This window comes from Odocoileus virginianus, chromosome 15 (genome assembly GCF_023699985.2).
Source record: "Odocoileus virginianus isolate 20LAN1187 ecotype Illinois chromosome 15, Ovbor_1.2, whole genome shotgun sequence".
NCBI lineage: Eukaryota > Metazoa > Chordata > Mammalia > Artiodactyla > Cervidae > Odocoileus > Odocoileus virginianus.
Window position 1 is genome coordinate 7183144 of NC_069688.1, and position 26448 is coordinate 7209591.

The 26448-nt window shown below is 43.8% G+C and overlaps 1 protein-coding gene across 2 annotated transcripts in view; it reads left to right on the top strand.

The window, feature by feature from the left end:
• The window catches only part of KCNQ3 (potassium voltage-gated channel subfamily Q member 3), a 300304-nt gene that overhangs the window by 194564 nt on the left and 79292 nt on the right, over positions 1-26448 (top strand). The gene's annotated exons all lie outside the window — the stretch shown is intronic.

Here is a 26448-nt window from a genome sequence, read left to right on the forward strand (position 1 = left end):
TTCCCAAGTAAACACAGAAGAAGCATATGAGAAGCTATATGGCTTATATATACACGAATGTATAAGCATATTCATATTCTTATTTAAGTTATTTCCAAGCTTACTTGGAAAAAGATTACACTGTCAATCCTGTGCTATGTCTGTATCTAATATGTAAATTTACAGACTGGAAGAGGTCTGTGGATCAGTCTTGGGAGCTACTAACCTGGGGTCTGACATCAGAAAAGTAGGAAAATTCTGCTGTGTAGTCTTCTGTAAATGGTTTAACGTCTCAGTTTCCATCACTGTAACATAAGGATACTAATAATACCTATTTCTGCAGTCTGTGATGCAATGAGTTAATATTTGTGAAGCACCTAGTACATGGCGTATAAGTGTTTGCTACTGTTATTTTCATTTCTGCCTCCTTGTTCCAAACCATCATGTTGAACAGAACACTCTAGGCCTTTTATAAGCATTTCTCTTACCCTTTAAGCAGACGAAAGTGAGGGTGGTAGTGTGAATTAGCAAATAATGATAAGGTTGTGCTGTGGATTTGGACTATATCTTACCTGGGGGAGCCTGGTGACAGCACTCAGTCACCTTTGAACCTCAATTTCTCTCCTGTCCAAAGAAAATATAAAATGTGCCCAGTTTAATGTCTAGCTTTATTGTCAGGTGAAACTGAATAAAGGAGAGAAAATGCGTGTATGCTGGCAAAAATCGGAATTTTGTTGGAGTTTCATGCAGAATTTGAGTTCTCCAGGAAATCACAGCTAGGAAAAAAGGCAAGTAAATGTATGACTATACAACAGTGTAGCAAGAGCTACACCAGGTGATACAGAATCTAATGACAGTCATCATCACAGTGATTCTGATTTCTTAGGCAATGGCCATTGGCACATAGTTTATGGACTTTATAAAGTAGGTACCAATATTCTCCTTCTTTCATAAATGACAAAATGAGACTCAGAGTTTAAAGCAGGTGCACAGATTTGCACGCATCCATAGGCTGGTGCTTATCACCGCCATCATGTCCTTCTCCAAGGTGCTGCATACCCCCTGGAGGCGGGGATATTGGGCTGAAACCTGAGGGGTCTGCAGCGTTGGCTGGAAAGACAAAGGTGAAGGAAAGCATGCCAGGTGAAAGGGGCAGTGTGAATAAAGGCAGGCGAGGGAGAGAGAACTTGCTGTCTCAACCCTGAAACGGAACACTCCGTTAAATAATCTGATGTAATGCCTGTCATGGCAAATGCACAGACTGGAACAATCGCTCCCATATCTCCAGCCTCTTGGAGGGAAAGAACAAATGAACAAGGGGCGTTATCACAGCTGTGATCAGCCTTGCCTCAGCAAAGAAATTGCCCCCCTCTTACTAAATAATGATGTAAAGTGTTGTTTATATCTCCAGCTTCACGATGGCCTCATAAAAGAAACCAACACCCCAGCAGTACCCAGAAACTGGGACGTGAAAACCGCACACTTCTCTGCAGACCTCCCATTTCTCTTAACTTTATAGCTTCTTCATCAGTTTGCTACTTTGGACATAATTCTTCTCCACGTTCCTTCTCTCCTGGAAAGGAATGGTTTATTGGAAATATCCCATTTGGCTATTTTGAAGCAATGATTTATTTATTTCCTGGCTTTGTTTAAATCCCCGTTTGCCTCTGCCCAAAGGACTCTGAGCATTTGTGCACAAATTGGAAAATGGGACAGGCAGCCTGTTTACGATAAGCAGCTGGGCTCCTCTAAAATAACCAAGGGCCCCTGGCCATTTCTCATGTGGAAAACTGCCCAGGGCCTGGATGCTCAAGGTCAGCAGATAGGGAAAGATGCAGAGATCTTCTTGTTTCTACGCCTACATTCTGGAGGGATCCTGAGTTTCTCTTCATTCATTCATTCATTCACTTGTTTGTTCCTTCCTTCATTCACCAACTGCTCACTGAGCACTTTGTGTATAACAGACAGTCTGCTAAGTTAAGTGACTACTGAGATGAATAAAATTTAGACCCTATTCTCTCACAGGCTACCAGCTTCTCTCACAAGAAACTCACAGGCTACCAGCAAGCAAGCAAAGTTAACTGCCCAGAAAAGGTAGTTCAGGGTTGCAACACCATGTATGTTGGGGAACAGCTAAATAAATTGCAAAGGATTATCTCATGGAATCTAGGCAGAATTTAGAAAGAATCAGGTAATCTGTCCTAATACGCTTAAGTATCTGAGACATGTTGAGGAGGAAAATAATACATCAAGTATAATACAGGCATGTGAAAGACATATAAACCCATGCCACTTTGATGATTAATTTGGAAGACCAGTAGTAAAAGCAACTCAGTTATTTTCTTGGTGGTTAAAAACTCCAGAAGTTTTTGAACTTATCTGCAACTTTTTTAATCAGTCAGTGTTCATATAGCACTTATATTTAGAGTCCATTTGCTAAACACAGCATTAAATGCAGGTATAGGCTGCAGACATAATTCTCACAATTCCCTCCTTTTAGGAGAGAATCTCAGGGAAGTTTCCCTATAGGCAGCACAGAATAGGGCTTTGATGAATGAATGGTAGCTTTCCAGAATGATGAATTAAACAACATGCTGACAACCAGGAACAAACAGCAGGAGATGGCATGAGAAAGGTGGGCATAAATTGGGCTCTGAAGGACCCGGGGTGCTGGAGGAAGATCAAGGGCTGAAGTTCTTTGAGGGAGAACTGAATTCATCTCAACTTTCAAACATCAGCCCTAGATCCTTGCAGACAACTCCTGACACCTGGCCAGTTCCAGCTTTGGCCCAGGTAATGTAAACTAGGTACAGATAATATGGGAGAAACTTAAGTATAGCTCCTTTTACAAGTAAGTCCCTGTTCTGAATGTTTTACATATGTCATATCATTGAATTCTCACAACTGCCGTGTGAATAAATACACTAGAATTATCCCCACTTTTGCAAGTGAAGAAACTGAAGGATAGAGGACTTGAAATTAATCACAGAGGAAACACATCTTTCCCAAGGCATTTTATGGACACCACACCAATTATATAGCTTGAGGTGACAGGTTACATCCTTCAGGAGAGAAAAAACACTCAAGGCCAATTGGGGGGAGTATGCATATTGTGATTGAAATTATGTAAATAAATGCATAAAAGAAATACTGACGAAGAGATACCAAAGTGATAGGGTAGTGGAGAGGAACTTTTTCATCTTTTCATTGGTTACATTCAGTGCTGTGGTTATGTTACTTTTACAATAAAAGTCATGCATCTATAAATAATGAAAAGACTTTCACCTCCAGGCTCCAGAACTGCCAATAAATGATTGTGGGATGACACAGGCAGAAATGAGGGAAGCACCATATCTGGGCTTCAGGGCAGGCTGGAGAAGCGAGCAGAGAGGATCCGGTCTCATGTCGTGCAGGGATGCAAGTTGAGGGTGCTCAGATCAGATCTCAGTCTCTCACGTGCACGGTGAGGGGCTGGATCTGCATTTCCCCCAACACAGATCTTGTCTATAAGATGTTTCTTAAAGTAAATGGAGATATAGGACCCTAGAGAACATCGAATCACATAGTTAAGTTTTTCCCTCATTTTTTTCAGTCTTTCTGATAAAAAGGAGAGAGTCTCATTTTGATGGAGGTATATTTTCATCACCACTCTATCCCTTACTAGTTACCTTTATTTCCTTCCTTCAGTGCTTCCTCTCTTCCTCCTTCCTCCCTTCTTCCTTTCTTTCCTTCCTCTTTGTCTCTTTCCATTCTTAAACAAACAACAACAACAACAACAAAAGAGCAAGCCCTGGGCTCACAGAATGTTAGCCCGGAAACAGTATCTGGTTCTAATTTAGTCCCAGTCTTTTTGTTTATTTCATTGTACTTCTTTTTGTAGGTTCCTTCTAATTATTGCAGGTAGTAATATACTTTCTTTTTAAAAATAAATATGCAAATATCTTGTATGTGAAAAATTCAAGCTCAAGAAAAAGAAGTGATTGATGGGACAGGTGGTGAGTAAATATGGAGAAATCATGACTGAAGCTTCAGACCCTTGCAGTATCTGCCGTCTCTGGTCGTGTTCCGTTCTGAGACTTGGTGTTGGAGGAAGACCAAGAACCTCTGTCCTTCATCAGTCACTCATCCATGTTTCAATCTGCACAGTGAAATTCAGGACAATCATCTTCTCCCTTTAGCTATTGCTTTCTTTCAGCAGCTGGCATCTGAAGATTCAGTTGATGCTTTCAATGAGCAGCATCTGATGAGTTGATGTCACTCATGTTCCTCAGATCTTCAGTGAAGGGTGAGCACATGAACCCAACGCAGCAGTGATGATAGCTCGATTATAAAGGGCTTCCCTGGTGGCTCAGCGGTAAAGAATCCTCCTGCCAATGCAGGGGGCTTGGGTTCAATCTCTGGGTCAGGAATATCCCCTGGAGAAGAAAATGGTAACACACTCTTGTATTCTTGCCTGAAGAATCTCGTGGACAGAGGAGCCTGGCAGGCTCCGGTCCACAAGGTCACAAGGAGTCAGACACGACTGAGCGACCAAACAACCACAACAGATTGTGAAATCCACTTATTTTCCTAAGAGCTTAGAATCTGGATACAAGGGGAAATGCTAGGTGTTTCTACCCCTTACAGGTTCAGTAGTGAAGGGGAGGAATAAACAGAAATGAACTGTTACTGAGCACTTACTGTGTACATTGAAACACTGGTAACTTTATCTTGCTGTGATCCTGAGGCTCATGGAGGTTAAGTAATTTACCGAGGGACACACAGCTATGACGCTGGGAATCAGACTCTGACACCAAATCTCTGACTCCAAAGCTATTGCCCTTTCCATGAAGCAGCTCTTGGTCTTATCTGATGAAGCTTCTGATGCAACTTTCACATATTAAAAAGAAGGATTTACTTTCTATTTACTACTTTTTATACTGCTTCCTTCCTTCTGCTTCCTTCTGAAACCCCTCAGAGCCCTATATGTGTTTGCTTTGGGTCCTTAAACCTTTGCCTGGAATTCCTTCCCTGTTTCATTTTCCAAACCAAAAAGTCAACTGCCACCTCCTCCAGGAAGCCATTAGGAACAATTCCAGATCACATTGTTCTTTCCCCCTTTCAAGACTGCCTGTGTGAGACTAGAGACTTACCAGATTCTTGAGGCTGTTTCTTGTCTAGTACGTGGGAGTTCAGATCCTGGCTTTGTAAGTTTGGGCAAGTCACTCACCCTTCCTGAGCCTTAGGTTGTTAATCTATAGAATGGGCTCCATAATCTAAAGGTAAACCTCATGGCCCATTCTCAGAATGTAACTGACAATCAGATAGTTGGTTCTTCTCTTTCTCCTGCCTGGTATCTTCCTATCCTGATACCTTTTATCCATTACTGCCAGGGTTCCTTCTAAGAATTTGATTGTTTTATTCCTCTTCAAAAATATTCAAAGACTGCCACTGTTTCCTAATGTAAAACATCCCAATAGAAATATGCCAGACTTGCATTCAAAAAGCTGTTTGTCCCAGGGACTTCCCTGGTGATCCAGTGGCTAAGACTCCACACTCTCAATGGAGGGGGCACAAGTTCAATCCCTGGCCAGGGAACTAGATCCCGCGTGCTGCAACTAAGAGCCAGTGCAGCCAAATAAATAAATATTTAAGATATTTGTCCCAAGGCAAGTGCCTTTTCTCTCTGAGATTTATGTTCTCATCTATAAAACTAGGAAAGTGAGGTCTGTTCTACAGGAGTTGAGTAAATGGACTGCCTATAAATGAATGCAAACATTGTTTTTGCTCCCCATAAAATACAATGTCAGGTGTTATGATAAACCCTGGTGATTCTAATACAAAAAAAATTGCTCAATTATTCTTTCATTCTAAATGTTCATTTTGTGCGTGTACCTTTGCATGACACTGTCCTAAGTGCTGGAGATCCGGCAGTGAATGAAAAACATACAGAATTTACATTCTTAGTGTGTCTATCTGTTTGAATTTGCTGTGGTAACCCACTCCAGTATTCTTGCCTGGGAAATCCCATGGACAGAAAGGAGTCTGGGGACTATAATCCACAGGGTCACAAATGAGTTGAGTGTGATGAGCAACTAAAGGACAATCATTTATTTAGTCAAGAAAACAAAGAAATAGATCCTTATACAACTATTCGCTGTGCTGTTGGAAGTGGTGTAGTACAGAGGTTAAACTTGCTACTCTGAAATCAGAGCGATCTAGTTTCAAATCCCAGTTCTTCCATTTACAAACTGTGTGGCTTTAGATAAGTCTCTTGACATCTCTAAGCAGAAACAGGACCTGTGTCATGAGGTTGTTTTGATGATAAGAGGAGACAGGGCATGCAAGTTGCCAACACTTTGTAGATGGTCCATGGATGTCTGTGTCCCTCCCAATTCCTAATCAGAGTGGGACTGCCTTCCATCCACCTTCCCCATAAGTCCCTGCGCAGTGTCTTACACACAGTAAGGGTTCAGTAAATGCCCATTGATTGACTACTAAAAAGTTATTATATAGGATGGCAGGTGCGTTAACTAGATCACTCAGGTCAGCATCTCTGATGTACTCAGATATGGGGTATTTGCCATTCTTCATGACTCAAGTATAGATATTTCTTTCCCACTAATGCATGAAAAAAGTGAGGTGAGTTTACTTCCTGTCTCGGAAGAAATTTGGTGCTTTTGTAAGTGGTTGTGCAAAGAGGAATAAGTTCTAAGCAAATTAAAAAGTCCTTGATCGGTTTGGATGCCCTTGGCTGTATAATGCTTGCAACAATCCTGAGTAAAGTTAGTTCAGTCCCCTCTTCAGTTTCCACTTCTGTGAAACATGGAAATAATCCTTTTTCCTTCTACCACTCAGTGTTTTTCTAAAGACAGAGGGAGGTGATGGATAACAATAACTAAAATAACAAAATGAAATTTAAGATAATATCATTGCATAGCATCTTGGTAAAGCAATAAGAATGTTACATTGTACTTAGAAACAGAAGATGTAAGTTCTGGCAGCTTTCCAGTTGTGACCTTGGGCGACTTATTTAACATCTCTAAGTCTATTTTCTCATCTCTGAAATGGTTAGAATTATTATAGCAATTTCGTAGGGTTGTTGTAAGAGCTAAAGAAGTTAATAGATGGAAAATCCCTGATACAGTGCCTGGCACATAGTAGAGTCTTGTTCACTGATTCATTTATTGTTTCATTTGATCAACAAATATTTATGGAGAGCTTTCTGTGTGCCAGTGCCGTGTGCCAGGCACAAGGCTAAATGCTTGGGGTATGTCAGTGAAGAAAACCAACAGATGTCTCTGTGCTCTTGTGGTGGGGTGGGGGGCACTGGGGCACTATTGCTTGTCAAGGGCTGTGGTCTCCTATGATGCCCTGGCAAACAGGTAGGTATTTGATGCCTGTTTGGAGGAAAGTCTGCCTTACTTTCTGGGATCAGTACATAGAGGATGTGAGCCTGGTCAAAGAAGGAGATGCGTGTGTGTGCATGCTCAGTTGTGTCCAACTCTCTGTGACCCCATGGACTGTAGCCTGCCAGGCTCCTCTGCCCCTGGAATTTTCTAGGCAAGAATACTGGAGTGAATTGCCTTTTCCTCCTCCAGGGGAAATGCCAACATCCACTGGATCATTGAAAAAGCAAGAGAGTTCCAGAAAAACATCTATTTCTGCTTTATTGACTATGCCAAAGCCTTTGACTGTGTGGATCACAATAAACTGTGGAAAATTCTGAAAGAGATGGGCATACCAGACTACCTGACCTGCCTCTTGAGAAACCTGTATGCAGGTCAGGAAGCAACAGTTAGAACTGGACATGGAGACCAGAAACTATAAAACTCCTAGAGGAGAACATAGGCAAAACACTCTCCGACATAAATCACAGCAGGATCCTCTATGACCCACATCCCAGAATTTTAGAAACAAAAGCAAAAATAAACAAATGGGACCTAATGAAACTTAAAAGCTTTTGCACAACAAAGGAAACTATAAGCAAGGTGAAAAGACAGCCCTCAGATTGGGAGAAAATAATAGCAAACGAAGCAACAGACAAAGGATTAATCTCAAAAATATACAAGCAACTCCTCCAGCTCAACTCCAAAAAAATAAATGACCCAATCAAAAAATGGGCCAAAGAACTAAACAGACATTTCTCCAAGGAAGACATACAGATGGCAAAAAAAACACATGAAAAGATGCTCAACATCACTCATTATCAGAGAAATGCAAATCAAAACCACAATGAGGTACCATTACATGCCAGTCAGGATGGCTGCTATCCAAAAGTCTACAAGCAATAAATGCTGGAGAGGGTGTGGAGAAAAGGGAACCCTCTTACACTGTTGGTGGGAATGCAGACTAGTATAGCCGCTATGGAAAACAGTGTGGAGATTTCTTAAAAAACTGGAAATAGAACTGCCATATCACCCAGCAACCCCACTTCTGGGCATACACACCAAGGAAACCAGATCTGAAAGAGACACGTGCACCCCAATGTTCATCACAGCACTGTTTATAATAGCCAGGACATGGAAGCAACCTAGATGCCCATCAGCAGATGAATGGATAAGGAAGCTGTGGTACATATACACCATGGAATATTACTCAGCCATTAAAAAGAATTCATTTGAATCAGTTCTAATGAGATGGATGAAACTGGAGTCCATTATACAGAGTGAAGTAAGCCAGAAAGATAAAGACCATTACAGTATACTAACACATATATATGGATTTAGAAAGATGGTAACGATAACCCTATATGCAAAACAGAAAAAGAGACACAGATGTATAGAACAGACTTTTGGACTCTGTGGGAGAAGGCGAGGGTGGGATGTTTCAAGAGAACAGCGTCGAAACATGTATATTATCTAAGGTGAAACAGATCACCAGCCCAGGTTGGATGCATGAGACAAGTGCTCGGGCCTGGTGCACTGGGAAGACCCAGAGGGATCGGGTGGAGAGGGAGGTGGGAGGGGGGATCGGGATGGGGAATAGATGTATATCCATGGCTGATTCATGTCAATGTATGACAAAAACCACTACAATATTGTAAAGTAATTAGCCTCCAACTAATAAAAAAAAAAAAAGAACTGGAGATGGAACAACAGACTGGTTCCAAATAGGAAAAGGAGTACCTCAAGGCTGTATAGTCACCCTGCTTATTTAACTGATATGCAGAGTACATCATGAGAAACGCTGGGCTGGAGGAAGCACAAGCTGGAATCGAGATTGCCGGGAGAAATATCAATAACCTCAGATATGCAGATGACACCACCCTTATGGCAGAAAGTGAAGAAGAACTAAAGAGCCTTTTGATGAAAGTGAAAGAGGAGAGTGAAAAAGTTGGCTTAAAGCTCAACATTCAGAAAACTAAGATCATGGCATCTGGTCCCATCACTTCATGGCAAATAGATGGGGAAACAGTGGCTGACTTTCTTTTTCTGGGCTCCAAAATCACTGGAGATGGTGATTGCAGCCATGAAATTAAAAGACGCTTACTCCTTGAAAGGAAAGTTATGACAAACTCAGATAGCATATTAAAAAGCAGAGACATTACTTTGCCAACAAAGGTCCATCTAGTCAAGGCTATGGTTTTTCCAGTGGTCATGTATGGATGTGAGAGTTGGACTATAAAGAAAGCTGAGCACTGAAGACGCTTTTGAACTATGGTGTTGGAGAAGACTCTTGAGAGTCCCTTGGACTGCAAGGAAATCCAACAAGTCCATCCTAAAGGAGATCAGTCCTGGGTGTTCATTGGAAGGACTGATGTTGAAGCTGAAACTCCAAAACTTTGGCCACCTCATGCGAAGGGTTGACTCATTTGAAAAGACCCTGATGCTGGGAGGGATTGGGGGCAGGTGGAGAAGGGGATGACAGAGGATGAGATGGTTGGATGACATCACCGACTCAATGTACATGGGTTTGGGTGGACTCCAGGAGTTGGTGATGGACAGGGAGGCCTGGCGTGCTGCAGTCCATGGGGTCACAAAGAGTCGGACACGACTGAGCAACTGAACTGAACCTCCAGGGGATCTTCCTGACCCAGGATTCGAACCTGAGTCTCCTGCATCTCCTGCATTGGCAAGCCAATTCTTTACCACTGCACCGCCCAGGAAGCCCCCAGAAGAAGAAGAAGAAGATCGGAATGAAAAAGGATGGGATACTGGTTTCCTTGTCTCAGTCTGTGTGTCTACATTAAGACAGTCTTCCTGGGTGTTTCCCAACCCACCTGGATTTGGTGCCTTAGACTCAAGCTGAAAAATTTCCTTTAGACTTGTCATTTCCAGGGTGATAAAACAAGTGAGAGAATTGGTATTTAAATGCCGGTCTGAGAGACTCAAAGGCCATGATTTGAAAGGAAATGGGAGGTGAGAAAGCTGGCATCTATTTGATGACCTACTTCGTGTCAAAGTTTATTCTTTGTGTTATGATATCGGACCTTTAAATATTCACGACACCTCAGGTGTTATCTCCTCAAACTAGAAAGTGAAGCTCAGAATGTACATGACTTGGCTCAGATCACTCATTGATTACAGTGTGGAGCTAAGATTCAAATTCAGGAACTGCCATCTTATCTTTAGTAGAGAGTTTTTTATAATCAGTTATAACTGGTATAACTAGCCATGTATAGGGTCCAGGGCAGTCATTTGAGCCTGTCTTAAATGTCACATTTCACTGGAAGCCATTGTAAGGGTCACCCATGGTTCTGGCACATCGCAGCCCTGGGCATGGTCCTCCTGGTTTTGCAATTTGTCAGTTTCATGCTAATATCCAAGGCTTCCTGGAGAACTAACAATCTCCCTCCAGCCCCCTCCTTTCTGAAATGACATTTGAGTCTCATTTCGTCATCCCCGACAGCATCAGCTTCCTAAATCAGTGGCTTTCATGAAATGTGCTTTAATACTCCAAGCAATAACCTTAGAGGTACTCACAGAGGTGTTAAATTCCCTCAGTCTCTCACACGGCTTTTTACTTATTCATGGGTTAGAGTGTCGTTGATTATATCTTCTTGGATTTAGCAACTTGCCAAGAGAGGGTGTCTTTGCGGGACTTATCAGTCGACGGAATCAAACGGAGTGTCAGGGAGGGTTGGACTGGGGCAGCCTTCTGTGTTCACGCTGCCAGGCGGCTGGACCATCCTCCTCCTGAACCAAGCCCCACCCTACTCGGTGATGCCCTTGTCTGTTGCCCAGTCCAGGCTCTGGAAGAGGATGCTGTGTACTGTGTACATGCCCAGAGCTGGGGCCAGGCAGACCCTGAGTCAGAATCCTGCTCTAAGGATAGAATCTTGGGCCATATTTCAAGTAAATATTCCTAACTTTCCTCAGCTGCAAATAGAGTTGAAAATACTAATTCCTGTCTTCTAAAGGTTGGTGTGAAGGTCCACTGAGGTCATGTGTGCTTGGCGCGAGGCACATAGTGAGTCCTTAGTAGACATTAGTTATGCCATCATCATCATCATCACTAGCATCCGCTCCCCGTTGCATCATCTGGTTGAATGTAATTTGTAGAGTTACTGTCAGTATATTATTATATACTATGTTATATTATATATGTACTTTGCCATTGTTGTGTGACTAATTTCCACAAATTTAGTGGCTTAAATGAGACACATTTATTAGCTCACAGGTCTCTGCTTAGAGCATCGCAGGGCTGAAGTCCAGGGGCTGATCAGCTGCATCCTCACCTGGGTCTTGGGCTCCTCTTCTGAGGCCATTTCAGTTTGCTGGCAGATTTCAGCTCCTATTTCAGTCCTACAGATTTCAGCTGTAGGACTGAGGTCTCTGTTGCCTTGCTGGCTGGTGGCCGGGGGCCATTCTCAGCTTTCAGGGACCACCCACATTCCTTGCCATGTGCCCCTCTTCATCTTCAAAGCCAGCAAGGGAGAATCTCACTTGTGCCGAATCCTTTGCAGGCTTCAAATCTCCCACTTCCTCTGACCTCTGTTCCCAGATTTAAAGGGAACCATGTAGATAATCTGCCTTTCTTAAAGTCGAGTGTGCCATATGAGATAACCCAAGCCATCATATTCACAGTCCCTAGGACTAAGCCGGGGCCAGGGAATCGTGGGGGTCACCTTAGATTATACATGCCATCACAGTTTATACAGGGGTGTTGTGAACAGACTTCCTCTCATGCTGCTTAGTACTGAACAGGTGCTTATTTTCTTGTTTTCATTTTCAGTGTTAATCTTGTTCTCAATCAGGCTTCTGTTTTCTCAGTATCAACTCTGCTTTCTCACTCTTTTAAGTTACAAGAAAAGGCACTTGAATCTCTGCAAACATCAAAGATTTATTGGTTCTTTTGTATGTTTGGATTGAATAACCTGATGGAGGTCGTGGCTAAGCTGGAACCATTTGGGAAACAGTGGTCCCATTGGAAAGATTTTCAAAATGTTCACCTCAGGCAGAATCAAATATTTTTCCAGATGAAAATAGTTTGCCCTTTGCAATTGTGATTCTGAAACTGGGCTCAGAAAACTCTTCCCAGTAGAAATGGAGGTAAAGAAGAGCTGGAGATAAATCTACATTCTTTCTAGTTTGGCCATGTTAGTGTTGGTGCATGGTGCATGGAGAAGAATTGGGCTTTTCTGATGGATTCATCCAGAGAAGAATCTCATTCATCCACTGTTTCCCATCAGACCTTGTGCTGGGCCACAGGGATACAGCTGTGAGGAGCCCAGAATGGACCTCACTCTGAAGAGCAGCTGCCAAGAGGAGAGGCTGACAGTGGCGCGTAGACCCGTGCATCAGATGATTTCAGACAGGGGTAAATGCCTTCAGGAAATGAACAGCGTGCGAACTTGAACAGCATTTGTATCCTACTGTTGTGTGAAAAATTGAATAAATCCTAATTATGTTGAATTGGTTCATGGTGCTTTTCAGGTCTAATATATCCTTCTGCTTTTCTGTATTCATTCTATTAAGTTTTCAGAGTTTGGCATTGAAACTCCAACTAAAGATCTTAAGTTATCTACTTAAAAAATAATTGTAATGTATCATGGAAATATATGTAACTTTGTTCTATATTTTCCAAGTCTCCTGTAAATATGTTATCATGCCTTCATAATTTAAAAAACAAATAAAAAAGAAAAGAAAAAGAAATGGACAGGGTGGTGTGTTTGGAAGTGGCTTAGCGAGGTGCTGACTATTTGAGTTGGGGCACAAGAAGGCCAGTGTAAGGAATGGCATTTTGGCTGAGATCCAAGAGATGCCCAGGAACCAGCGCACAGAGCCCAGCAGAGCCTTCCAGGCAGGTGTAGAGAACATGCAAACATCCTGAACCCGGATGTAGACTGTTCAGGGAGTGAGTAGTACAGAGTGAGTGAAGGGCAGCAGGCTGGTCAGGGTGCTGGATGACTGGGCTGAGACCCATCACTTAGGGCTCCACAGGACATCCAGGCGCTGCCTGTTTCTCCAGGGCAGTGCGATGGGCAGACGCTGGAGGGTTAAGGAGGAGAGTGGGGTCTGACTTACTTTTCTTCTTTTTTAGCATGTTGTTTTGTTGGCTCTCCAGCACCTTTCCTTATTTGTTTTTTAGATACAGTTTGCATACCACAACTGTTTTGTACTCCCCAGGTGGCACTAGTGGTCACCGGCCAATGCAGGGGACACAAGAGACGCAGGTTCGATCCTGGGCCAGGGAGATCCCCTGGAGAAGGGCATGGCAACCCACTCAAGGATCCTTGCCTGGAGAATCCCGTGAACAGAGGAGCCTGGCGGGCTACAGTCCATGGGGTCACAAAGAGTCAGACACAGCTGAAGCGACTGAGCACACACCCCAATGTTTACCTTTTTAAGGTGTACGATTGAATGATCTGTAGTACTTTCACAAGAGTCTGTGACCATCACTGCTTGGCCTGTTTACTTTCTTAAATGATAGTTCTGGCCATTGTGTGGATGGTATGGAATGAGGCGAGGAAGCTCCTTAGGCAAAACCAGATGGCGGCTGGACCAGGACAGCAGTGGTGATGGAGGAACACAGACTTTCTGAGGCTTCCAGTTTTCCAAATTGGACAACCTGGCTTTGGATCTGCCCCTTTCCACTTACCCTAACTGTGGACAAATCACTTAATAGAGCTGAGCCTCAGCTTCCCAATCTGAAAAATGGGAACATGAATAACCACCTCGTGTGTTTACTCTGAAAACCAAAGAAGATAAAAGACATACATGTCCAAGCACAGCGCCCAGGAAATGGTGTGTTCTGTGTGTCAGTTTTCTTTTGTTTTGAGATCTCTCTGTCCCACCCTCAGAAGGCAGCCCCACTTGAAGGGCAGGTCTCAAGAACCCTGTTCAGGCATTCCCTGTCATTACACAGAGCTAATTTCCTAAGCCTGGAATGGAAGAACTTCTGGGGTTTCATCCACCAAGGGAAAGCCATTTTTCATAGAGAATTGTCACTGTTCTGACTCCTTTGCCACCAAGCTGTGTGATCTTGGACAAGTCACATTTACAAAAAGAAGTCTCTGTCGGCATTCAGCTGTGTATGCCTGGGGGGAAACTAAAGGTGACAGTCCTTACTTATAAGGTGACCACATGTCCTGGTTTGTCCAGGTCTGTTCCAGTTTCCTCTTGCTCTCCCAGCATAATTATTAATAGCTCTGTCTTTCACTGTCAGAAGTGGGCTGGTTTGGACAATAAACTATTTGGTCAATCAGTTCATCCATGTCATCACTTTTCCCGCAGGTCAAGTTAGACCTTTTCCTTTATTGCTTCAGCTGAAATATTGAAACTGCCAGGTTCTGACAATTTAAGAGCAATCTTGGAGATCTTCCGGGTGTTTTTTAATTATTAAAAGAATATTTGCTTCTCTGCCTTTAAAATCTAGTCAGCATAAGATGTGATTCCGTTGTCTATGTATAACTATCTAACTTATGTTATGTATCTGTATTACATTTCTATACATTATTAATAATGGCAAACTTTTCTCTGTGTCCTCAGGATGAAGCTAAAGGAAATGGGTTTAGGGGGTGGGGAGCAGGGTAAATTGGTGTCTCTCTTAAGCAGTGAGTAAGGATGATGTCTTCATGTGTGAGATGATTGGGAAGAAACATGATGGAGGTCTCTGCTTTTTTTTCCCTATCAGAAGTCTAAATGGGGAGGGACTTCCCTGGCCATCCAGTAGGTTAAGACTGTGTTTCCACTGCATTAGGTGTGGACTTGACCCCTGGCCAGGGAACTAAGATCCTACATCCCTCATGGTGTGGCCAAAATATGAAAATAATTAATTTTATAAACATCTCCAGTTGACTTTTTAAAAAAAGCCTAAGGGCGGAGACCAAAATCCCATTGATGCTTTTAGAGTAGGGTGTCCAGGTGATTTATTAGTTCAGGTTTGACACTTACAGGGCTTCCCTGGTGGCTCAGATGGTAGTGAATCTGCCTGCAATGCAGGAGAGCTGGTTTTGATCCGTGAGTTGGGAAGATCCCTGGAGAAGGGAATGGCTACCCACTCCAGTATTCTTGCCTGGAGAATTCCATGGACAGAGCAGCCTGCCTAGCTATAGTCTATGGGGTCACAAAGAGTGGTACAAGACTAAACCACTGACACTTTCACTTGTTTGATGCCAATGCTCAGAGATAACCCAGAATGTATCCTAGATGCTCTGGGCTAGCTCACACGCCCTAGCAGAATATTGAGGTTGACCTGGCAACTCTCAGGTAACCTAAGATTTAGTGTTTTCCATGCCAGCATCTGAGTAGAAATAACTTATGAAATTGACTCATGGAATCCGGATTAAATAGCAAGAGAAAATGAAAACAGGGAAGAAGATTTGCTTCTGAGAACATTCAAACCCAGTCATGGAATATGCTTCTGGTTGCTATTTGGTGGAAACTGATTTTGAAAACATGAGTTTTTTTTTTTTTTTTAATATTTGATGTTGTTTTGCTTTTCATTAAAAAACTTTTTTTGAATAATTTTATTTATTTGTATTTGGCAGTGCTGGGTCTGCGTTGCTGCTTGGGCTTTGGTCTAGTTGCGATGAGGTTACTCTAGTTGCAGTGTGCGGGCTTCTCATTGCCGTGGCTTCTCTAGTTGCAGCCGTGACTCCTGGGCGGGCTCTAGAGCACAGGCTCAGAAGTTGTGGTGCAGGGGGTTAGTTCTTCCCTGACAGGGATTGAACCCAGGTCTCCTGCGTTGGCAGGCAGGTTCCTTACCACTGATCCGCCTGGGCAGTCCCTGCTTCTCACTGTTGGACGGACTACTGCTTCCTCAGCTGGTGCTGTGACTGTGTTCCCGCCTGGGTATGGGTAGTGCTAATTGGGAACACTCCGGGGCATCAGTAAAATTGGCTTAGAGGAGGAGATTTTATTTTTCTCACCTAAAAAGATACATGAGGCAAGCAGCTGCTGACATTTGTTCAACAGCTTAGCAATGGCAGAGCCAGTGTCTGAATGATTGTCTTGGCTTTTACCTCATGTTGGTTATGAAATTGTCCTAAAACATGGCGCATACAAGTGTTAAACTCTTGTTACAGGACAGAAGGAGGATACAGAAAGCCTTTTATAAGGAAAAGCCAAAAGCCTTCCTACCTCATCTCATTGGCCAGAACTATGTCACATGACCACTCAATCTACAGGGATGCTATAGAGTTAATGGAGTTAATGTTTGAGGCTGTTCTTAATGGAATTGGGTGTCCATTAGTAATGAAGAGAAGAAGAGAATAAAGGCTAGTAGTTGACTCAGAACATCTGCTACAAGGGTACATTGTCAGTGATGATTTTGTTACTTGTTCATTTGCTGAGTTGTGTCTGACTCTTCATAACCCCATGGACTGCAGCACACCAGGCTTCCTTGTCCTTCACCATCTCCCAGAGTTTGCTCAAACTCACATCCATCGCATCAGTGATGCCATCCAAACATCTCATCTCTTGTTGCTGCCTTCACCTCCTGCCCTCAATCTTTCCAATCATCGGAGTCTTTTCCAATGAGTCAGCTTTTCGCATCTGGTGGCCAAAGTATCATTACTTAAGGACCGTATTTTAGAAGCTGGGGATGTAAACATGTTCTGACCAAGTGCTTGCTTTGTGTCCACGGTTTTGATTGCTCAAGTCAAAATACTAGTCAATGCTTTTAAAGAGTTTAAAATTAAGTTCTTGTTCTTACTGTGTCCGTAAGACCCAGCCCAGTTCTAGAAGCATAGTAGACCCTGAAGATGTGTGATGCAGAGTTTATTTGTGGGACAGTTAGCAATGAAAGCATAGAACCATTGACTGCTGAGTCTGTGGTGCATAGGACAGCATCCCCTGGGGGCTTGTCAGAAATGTGGTCTCTCAGGCCCCACCCCAGACCCACAGAATTAGAATGTGCCATTTAACAAAATCCCCAGGGATTCCTGTGCACGTTAACTACTGAGATGCTCTGGGGTTACAGTAATGCTCCAAGTATTGATAGCTTGATCACGTTTGCAGAAACAGGAATACAGATGGACAACTGCACAGGTAGGTTTTCCTGTGGTTCAGGGAGGCAGCAGTCACCAACTTTTTTGGCATCAGGGACCAGTTTCTCAGAAGACAATTTTTCCATGGACCAAGGGGGGGTCAGGGATGGTTTCTGGATGATTCAAGTGCATTACAGTTATTGTGCACTTTATTGCTATTCTAATGACTCCACTGGTCTGACAGGACGTACCAGTTCAAGGCCGGAGTTTGGGAACCCCTTCAGGGAGGAATGCGCATATGCCAAGAATTCATTTGTCTATGCTTTAGACCCATACCTTTCCACATCCTGGTTTGAAGACCTTCACTGACTTCCTAGTGTCTGAAACTTCATCTCATCTGCTGGAAATCATTGGAATGGTTATTATTTCCCACAAGGAGGTTGTAAGGGATGGGACATCCAAAGTGTTGAGCACCGTGTTCTATATTGCCCAGTCAATGCAAATTTCCTTTTGAAAAATGTTCAAAGTTAGAACTGTCATGTGACCCTCAGGATCACTGCCGCTGAGTACTGAGGGGAGGAGCTGAGGACCACTGTGGCTTCAAACCATCAGGCAGAGTGTGATGGAACAATGGAAGGTGCCCAGGAATGTGGGAGAGAGTCAGAGAGGACATCACACGTCAAAGGAAAGGTTTAAACGCATCTGCAGAGGGACCCAGCAGTCTAAGTGCACGAGTTTCCCAGGGCACCCGTAGCAAAGCACCATGAACTTTATGGAGAGCAACACATATCCACTCCCTCACAGGTCTGGAGACCAAAGGTCCAAAGTCCAGGTGTCGGCAGTGTCATGCTTTCTTGGAAGTCTCGAAGGAGGAAACTGCCTTGCTGCTTCCAGCTCCTGGGGTTCCCTGGCCATTCCTGGAGTTCCTCCCATGGCTTGTAGATTCGTCACCCTGGTGCCCCAGCCATATGCTCCCTGCATGTCTTCACCTCTTCTTCCCTCTGGGCACGTCTGTCTCTGTGTCCAGATTCTCCCTTTTTATAATGAAACCAATCCTATTGGGTTAGGGCCCACTCTAATGACTTCATTTTAACTTTATCTCCCCAATTCCAGGTAAGGTCACATATTGGGGTAGTGGGGATTGGGACCCCAACATATCTTTTATTGTTGTTGTTGTTCAGTTGCTAAGTCACGTCTGACTCTCCACAACCACATGGACTGCAGCACGCCAGGATTCCCTGTCCTTCACTGTCTCCTGGAGTTTGCTCAAATTCACGTTCATCTTTTAATGGGGGACAAAATTCAACCCGTAATACTAAACAAGGATTCTTGGTAAGAAGTGGATGCAATTCTAGAGGGGATAAGGGTGCTTGAGGCTGTACAACCTCGTATTGTTTATGGAACCACAGCATAATATTAAAAAAGAAGGGGATTTCCCTGACAATCTGCTGGTTAAGACTCCATGCTTCCAATGCAGGGAGTGAGACTGATCCCCAGTGGGGGAACTAAGATCCTATACGCCACATGGCACACCCCCCTTAAACATTTATAAGAGTATCAATAAATAATCAAAGAAAATCAGATTTGAAAACCGCCAGTAAAATGTGTGGTTTTTTTTTTGTACCAGAGACCAGCGGGGCTGTGATTTTTAGGAATCGTGTCTTTCCATTGCTTTGGTGCCTGGTGTGCATACCCGTGAGCTCAGTCGTGTCCGACTCTTTGCAACCCCCTGGACTGTGGGCTCCTCTGTCCATGGGACTTCCCAGGCGAGAATACTGCAGTGGGTGGCCGTTTCCTCCCCCAGGGGACCTTCCCCACCCAGGGATGGAACCTGTGTCTCTTGCATCGCCTACACTGGCAGGCACCTTCTTTACCACTGCGCCACCTGGGGAGCTCTGGGTGCCTGAGGCTTGAGATGAGTTCTCATCTCTCTGCTTTCAAAGTAAAGTCCCAGGGGCCTCCCTGAGTGAGTGGCAGGAAGACGCGTTGTAAGAAGCTCTCCTGTGACTTGATATGGAGAGATTGGAGGGTTGTTGTGTTTTGCTTGTCTCTGTGTGTGTGTGTGGTGGCAGCAGCAGCTGTATCTTTCTCAGCGGTGACAGGCTGAGAAATTGGAAGATGAATTTCGGCTGAGCGCGTGGGTGTGATTTCTCTTTTCTCTGGGGGGCAGGGGGGTGCTTCATCCTGGAAGGTAAGGAGCTGTTTTTATCCTGGCCTGGGAAATTGAAGAAGCAACTGCCAGTGTGCAAATGAGGGCTTTGCAGCAGCCTCCAGGGGTCCTTCCTGCTGGGAGCCCTGGGGAGGTGCCAATTTGAGTACTGATTGGATCCCCTGCTCCCGAGGGAGGCAGCCTTGGGGGGAAGTGGGGAGGGGCCTTTGGTCCTGTCACCTGTAAACAGGTGAGACAGATCCATCATGGCCCTGAGGCAGAGAAGCAAACAAGTTTGTTATTGACAAACTTGGCTTCCCAGGTGGAAAGTGAGTGATCAGACCCCATCCTGCCCTTCCCAGAGCCTGCAGCTCTTCTGCATTGGAGTGTTCTGTGAAAGATGCCAATTATGTGCATTGGGATATTTACCAGCGCCCTCCCTGCAAGTCTCCTTGTGGGGGATGGTGGCATATCCTTAGCCTAAGGCTTCTGTCTATCCTGCCATGTTTTGTCCTGGGGCAATGCCGTATTTCCTTCCTTATGCAGTATATTTAGTGACGAGAACATGCCTCTTGGAAGGTCTAGGTGTGTCCCGCCCCCCATCACCACCCTCTGCTCTTCCTGAGTGCTGCTTCCAGTCCTGTTCATTCCCATGACTTAACTGACCTCCTGCTAGCTCTCGATTTTCAAATTTCTAGCTCCAAACCAGATTCCTTTGGAAATTCTAGCATGTGTTTGCTGACTAGCCCACACCCCCGGAAGCTGCCCCACAGGCACCCCCGGCACAGTCTTCAAAATTAGTCTCATTATCTTTGTTCCAAAGTTTCTTCTGTCCCAAAACCCTGCAGTAAAAAGCACTGCCATCTTATCCACGCTGTCCTCCACACCCTGTGGCCTCTGGGGCTCCATGCTTTTTACTGAAGTTGTGAAGTCATGTTAGCTTTAAGTCTTCGATGTATTTTGAGTTGGCCTCCTCTTCCTGCCATTGCCGTTGGCTTAGTTGAGTCCTTCATCAGTATTCTCCTGGAAGAATCTGTACCAGCAGCACCTTTCATGCTCTTCGTCACCCCACATTGAGAAAAATCTTTATGAAACAGGAATGTGATCATAATTGCATGTAAAATGCTTCATCAGGGAGGAAAAACTTTTCCTGTATTCTCTCAGTTTCTGTACTTAGGACCTGCAAATTAAACTGACAGATGACAGATTAGCAGGAAAAAAGGCAAACTTCATTAACATAAGATCACAGGAGCTTGCAGAAAATGTGGCTCAAAGAAGTGATTAAAATGGAGGACTTATACACCAAGTTAAAAGGAAAAGGATAAGAGGAGAAAATGGGTTTCCCTAGTAGCTCAGATGGTAAAGAATCCGTCTGCAATGCAGGAAACCCAGGTTCAATCCCTGGGTCAGGAAGATCCCCTGGAGAAAGTAATGGCTACCCACTCCTGTATTCTTGCCTAGAGAATTCCATGGACAGACCATGGGGTTGCAAAGAGTCGGACATGACTGAGTGACTAACACATTACACAAAGGGGAGAAAGGGTGCTTACTTTACAAAGTGTGACTTTGGAGAAAGAAGAATGGGTCTTAGGAGAATAGATGGGAGTTGTGATAGTTTTGTTGCTGTTGTTGGGAGTTGTGATAGTTTTGTGACAATGTTTGTTTATGCAGTTTCTCATCCCAATACTGATTTCTAGTCTCTAGGAATCAATCTTCCCCCAGTATAGGAAACCTCCTTTGAAAAGGGGAACTTAGGGCAGCTGTATTCTCTAGGAAGCCTCTGCCTTTAGGTAGATGAGGGTGGGGAGTTCAGACAAAGCCCTTTTCTGCATCTTTTGATTCTCAAATGTCTTCAGCCTAAAATAATTTTGAATGCCTCCATGGAACATTCTGGGCACCTTCATTGTCAATGGCTCTCTATTATCTGCAGGATAAATGCTCAGCTCCCTAACAGGATGTATCAAGCTGGCTAGGATTTGACCTCCATTCCTGTGGTTTCATTTCACAGCATTCCTTTCCTGCCTTCTCTGCCTGCCTCCCTTTCTTTCAAGAGTCAGCTGAGGGTTGTCTGTGGAAAGACCCTTCCAGACCTTCTCAGGCTGGGGTAGGTACCTCCGCCAAGCTGTGCCCTAAGACTCTCTCATCCTCAGCTTTGACCACAGTGGGCCGAAAATACGTTTTCTTGTCTCTTTTTCAGATAACAGTAAAAATAAGAGCTACACTTTTTGCGTGTTCACCATGTCTATACATTTTTTTGAGTGTTTCCATAAAGTAATTAATTTAAAATTCACAACAGCTCTCTGACACAGGTACTAGGTTGTGAGCTTCTTGAAAGAAAGGACTGTTGCTTTTGCATTTATGTATCCTCTGTGACCAAGTGTATACCAGACATATAATAGGTGCTCAGCAAACATTTTCTTTAGTAAATGAGTGAACAGATGGGTGGATAAGTGAATTATTCTGTGTTACATGGTGCCTTTTGTCCGTTTTCTTTAATAAAATTTATCATTTGTCACTCTGAGGCCTGAGTAGTCTGAGCTCTTGAGGAAAAAGCCCACTAGGTGAGAAATCACGTGAACTTGATTTGTGTAAATCAAATCAGTTTCCCCAGAGGCAAAACTGCCTGGATTTTAACTAAACGTATGACAACTTAATGGAAGCTCCCTCTGACTAATTGCCATAGCTTTGATTTTTTTCAGCGCTATTTTATTCCAGCAGAGATGTCATCAAAATTAGCTTACTCACTGTTGGAGGATCTAAACAGAGCCTTATTGGGTTTAGTGCTTTTGTTGTTTTTTTGTTAACTTCTCTGTGAACTCAGTCCTGCTTCCTAATTTCTCACCTTCTCCAACTCTGAGCAGTGTCTACAGTTTATGAGACAAGGAAGCCTGCGAGACAGAGGGTGATGGGAGGTGAGTCTGTAGTCTTCTTACGGGCAAATGAATAAACTGGAATGCCCATGTAATCTGCTATCCATAATATAAAGTCTCCCACAAAACCATGGATAATGGGGGTCTGGAAGAGAGGAATTCCCCTCTATTATCAGGGAAGGCCAAAGTTTCAAAACCCTGTTTTAAATGAAGGTTTGTAGAAAGTCAGTGATTTTGATCACTCCGAGCGTGTTGCCAAATGTGGACCCAGAATTATATCCTCCTTATGGAGTTCACTTTCACTAACTTGATCTTGTCCAGATCGACAGTGAAATCTGTTTTCCTCTGTTTGGTCATAGACTCAGCTCCAGGAGAGCATTCATACTTGATACCCCTCTGTATTTCTCAGGTGATCTCTCACCAGCCTCAGCCGACATCTGTAGACCTTTCTGCAAAATGGTACTGTCTGCCATAGCTACCACTATCATTAACTTTTAAGAACACCATGCCTAAGTGTGTAAAATTGTAGCATTCTGGCTCTGTGCTTCTTGGAAGTTACTCTAATTTGGGCCTTGACCACTTGTCAATTTATTACTTTAATATTGATTTATTTGTTCTTGGCTGCACTGGGTCTTCCTTGCTGCACGCAAGCTACTCTCTAGTTGTGCAGGCTTCTCATTGTGATGTTTCTCTTGTTGCGGAGCATGGGCTCTAGGGCCTGCAGGCTCACTGGTTGTTGCACACAGGGTTATTGCTCTGTGGCATGTGGGGTCTTCTCAGACCAGGAATGGAACCTGTGTTCCCTGCGTTGGCAGGTGGGTTCTGAACCACTGCACCAGCAGGGGAGTTTCTAGTTTAATATTACCACTAAGCTATGATTCCTAACCTGCCTCTGCACTTGTAGACACGCACACACATATTCTTGTCCATCAGCAATGGATGAAAACACCCCATAATATGGTATTTAGCTCACCACTGCATTCTTAAGAAATCCTCTATGACTACGTCTAGCATAAGAAAGCAGACTCTTAGGGTAGGAAGAAGCCTCAACGTCACTTGTTCTAGGCCCCCACGTGCCAGCTGAATCTCCTTGCTGATGTCCATGGAGGGGAATACCTTACTTCCAAGGCAGCCAGTGCTCCCTGAGGTCAGCTCCAGCTCTAAATTCCTGGTTTCATGCAGATCCCTTCAGCTCTTCGCCTGTACTTAGGCTCATAACTAGTGGCCTGCTGGTAAATATTTCATAGGTTCTCTTAAAGAAAAACACTGGTTTGTAGCATTTGCCTTTTTCAATGGTATTGATACTCCCACTGTGGCCAGGTTCAGGCAACCAATGTAAAGTATCTGAAATTAGAGTTGAGAAGTGAAATGAAAGTCGTTCAGTTGTGTCCAGCTCTTGGCAACCCCATGGACTGTAGCTCACCAGGCTCCTTGGTTCACGGAATCCTCCAGGAAAGAATACTGCAGGCAAGAATGGGTAGTCATTCTCTTCTCCAAGGAACCTTCCCAATCCAAGGATCACACCCAAATCTCCTGCATTTCTTTACCACTAAGCCATCAGGGGAGTTGGGAAGGAGTGCACATAATTGGCTCTTGCAAAGCAGTGTGAAGAGGTCCCAGGACAATGCTGCTATCCAGTTGGCATCGTGTATAAGCAGAGTAAATATCTGCCATAGCATCCCATGTCTCCGATGTGAAGCCCATGCATTCACCCTCCCTGTCTTCTCTGTATCCTAAATTGCACCCGATCCTACTTGCTCCTGATGAGTTTTTAGCAGCACTTAAGGCTCTGCATTGCCTTCCCAGCCACCAGTTCCCTTTTGCTCCCAGAATATGAGTCCAGTGATCTTTCTAGACTGATCACCTGACTTTGTCGGGCATGTTTCCATTCTGGCTCCACTTCACGGAGGGACTCAGCACTAGTTACTTCTATCTTTATCTCATTCCATTAGAGATGTGAAGATATTTTAAAAGTTCTTTTCATTTGGACACAGTATTCCTGACTGTGACTTCTACCAACAGAGTGTATTTATTTTTTCCTCCTGGGCACTCACACAGAACAAGCCCTGCTGTGGCTCATCGCTTCCTGATTTGCAGACGGGACAACCTGGAGGATCTATACTGTCTTAATTTTAGCCTGCATACTTTACTAATGCAGCCTCCTCTTTTCAATTGTAAGCCCAGAGAGGACCCATGTCCACTCTGTTTATCATCATATTAGTGCCTGGCGTAATGCTAGAAATATTGTAGATACTCAATGATGAGAACTGCCCATTCCTTCAGGACTTCATTCATTCATTCATTCTTCTACTTGATGGAATTACCATTATGCACAGTAGGTGACCATAAGCAGAATGGAAAGTTAAGACAGATCATTGCTGAAAACTCAAAAAATATCTGCATCCACTTGATATCGACATATACACACTGCTGTATTTAAAATGGACATCCAACAAGGACACCTTGTACAGTGTACTGCTCGGTGTTGTGTGGCAGCCTGGATGGGAGGGGGTTTGGGGGAGAATGAGTACATGTGGACGTACGGTTCAGTCCCTTTGCTGTCCACCTGAGGCTACCACGACATCGTGATATATATACCCCAATACAAAAATACAGCTATACCCCAATACAAAATTAAAAATTTTTTTGTTTTTGTTTTAGAAAAAAGTATCTGACTCAAGGTATTTGAGTGGCGCATGGACTGGGGACCGGCTCATTTTTCAGCTACTTAGAGAAAGGATTGTTCTGTTCCCTTTGGATCAATTAGCCATAATGAATCTAATTTTAACACTTTCAGAGCTAGATAAAATGGCAAAATGAGAAGTTTTACCTTGAGTTTGGTTCTTGAGGGTACTGCATGTTCCTGCTCATTAACAAACTGGTGCATTGGACGCCATTAATTGAGACCGATTAGTTGGTGGTTGGGGCGCAGGTGAGAATCAGAGAGGAACACGGAAGAATGCTCTTCAGACGGATGTGTCCTCCCTCATGTTCAAGGGCGTCCGGACTCTCAGAGTCTCCACCACCCAAAGGGAGGCCCAACAGCCACCAGCCTGAGCCTGGGCTAATCAGTCCATCAAATTATATTTTAAAAAGCAGTTAATCCTGTTTATATTTGTATGTGTCTGAAATTTAATTATAGGCCATCTCCAAGACTTTCTGGAAGGGTACAAGTGTAAATTTTGAGTCTTTAAGTTAAATCTTTCAGAAAATGAAATATTATTCTGGAGTTCAGATTTGTTATTAGATTTTAATAATTTATTTTGTATGTGTGTGTTTACCAGACATGTATTCAAGGCTTGCTGTATGCTAGGCATTGTGCTCAATACTAAGGTGTCAAAAGTAAATAAGTTTCCTGCCCTCTGTAATTAGCCTCTCAAGCATATACTGACTACATCCACACCTCCCAGGCTTTATTAAAATTTCAGATTAACCCAGTCACATTCCACACATACTAATATCAGAACCTATTTGAGGAGTCCCCAAGTGTGCATTTTAAAATACGTTCTGCAGGTCATTCTCATGCATTCTAAAGTTTGATGTCATTCATTACAGTAAATGAGGGCTGGTAGTTCAGAAGGTAAAGAATCTGCCAGAAACGCAGGAGACCGGGGTTTGATCCCTGGGTCGGGAAGATCCCCTGGAGACAGGAATGGCTACCCACTCCGGTATTCTTGCCTGGGAAATCCCATAGACAGAGGAGCCTGGTGGGCTACAGTCCATGGGGTCACAAAGAGTCAAATACTGAGACTGAGCTATGACTAAACACAATGGTAATAGCTCACGTTTATGCTTTTTTTTTTTTTAATGATTGCAGTATCTTGGGGTTCCTGCACTAAAACTCCAGCACCTTGATTGTAAGTAAGAGAGCGCATCTGGCCACGGAGCGGAGCTCCTCTCCCACCAACGCTGCCTGCTGCCCCTGCTCTCAGGGTTCCTACATGTTCTTCTACTTTGTACATGTCTCCGTGAAAGGGCTTCTCACGTGACATTACGTTGTCGCCTGCCTCCCTGCTGGACAGCGGATAGCATCCTGTTTCTGAAATCTGAATCCCCAGGCCTCCCACATTGTTTGGTTCTTCAGTTCAGTTTAGGCC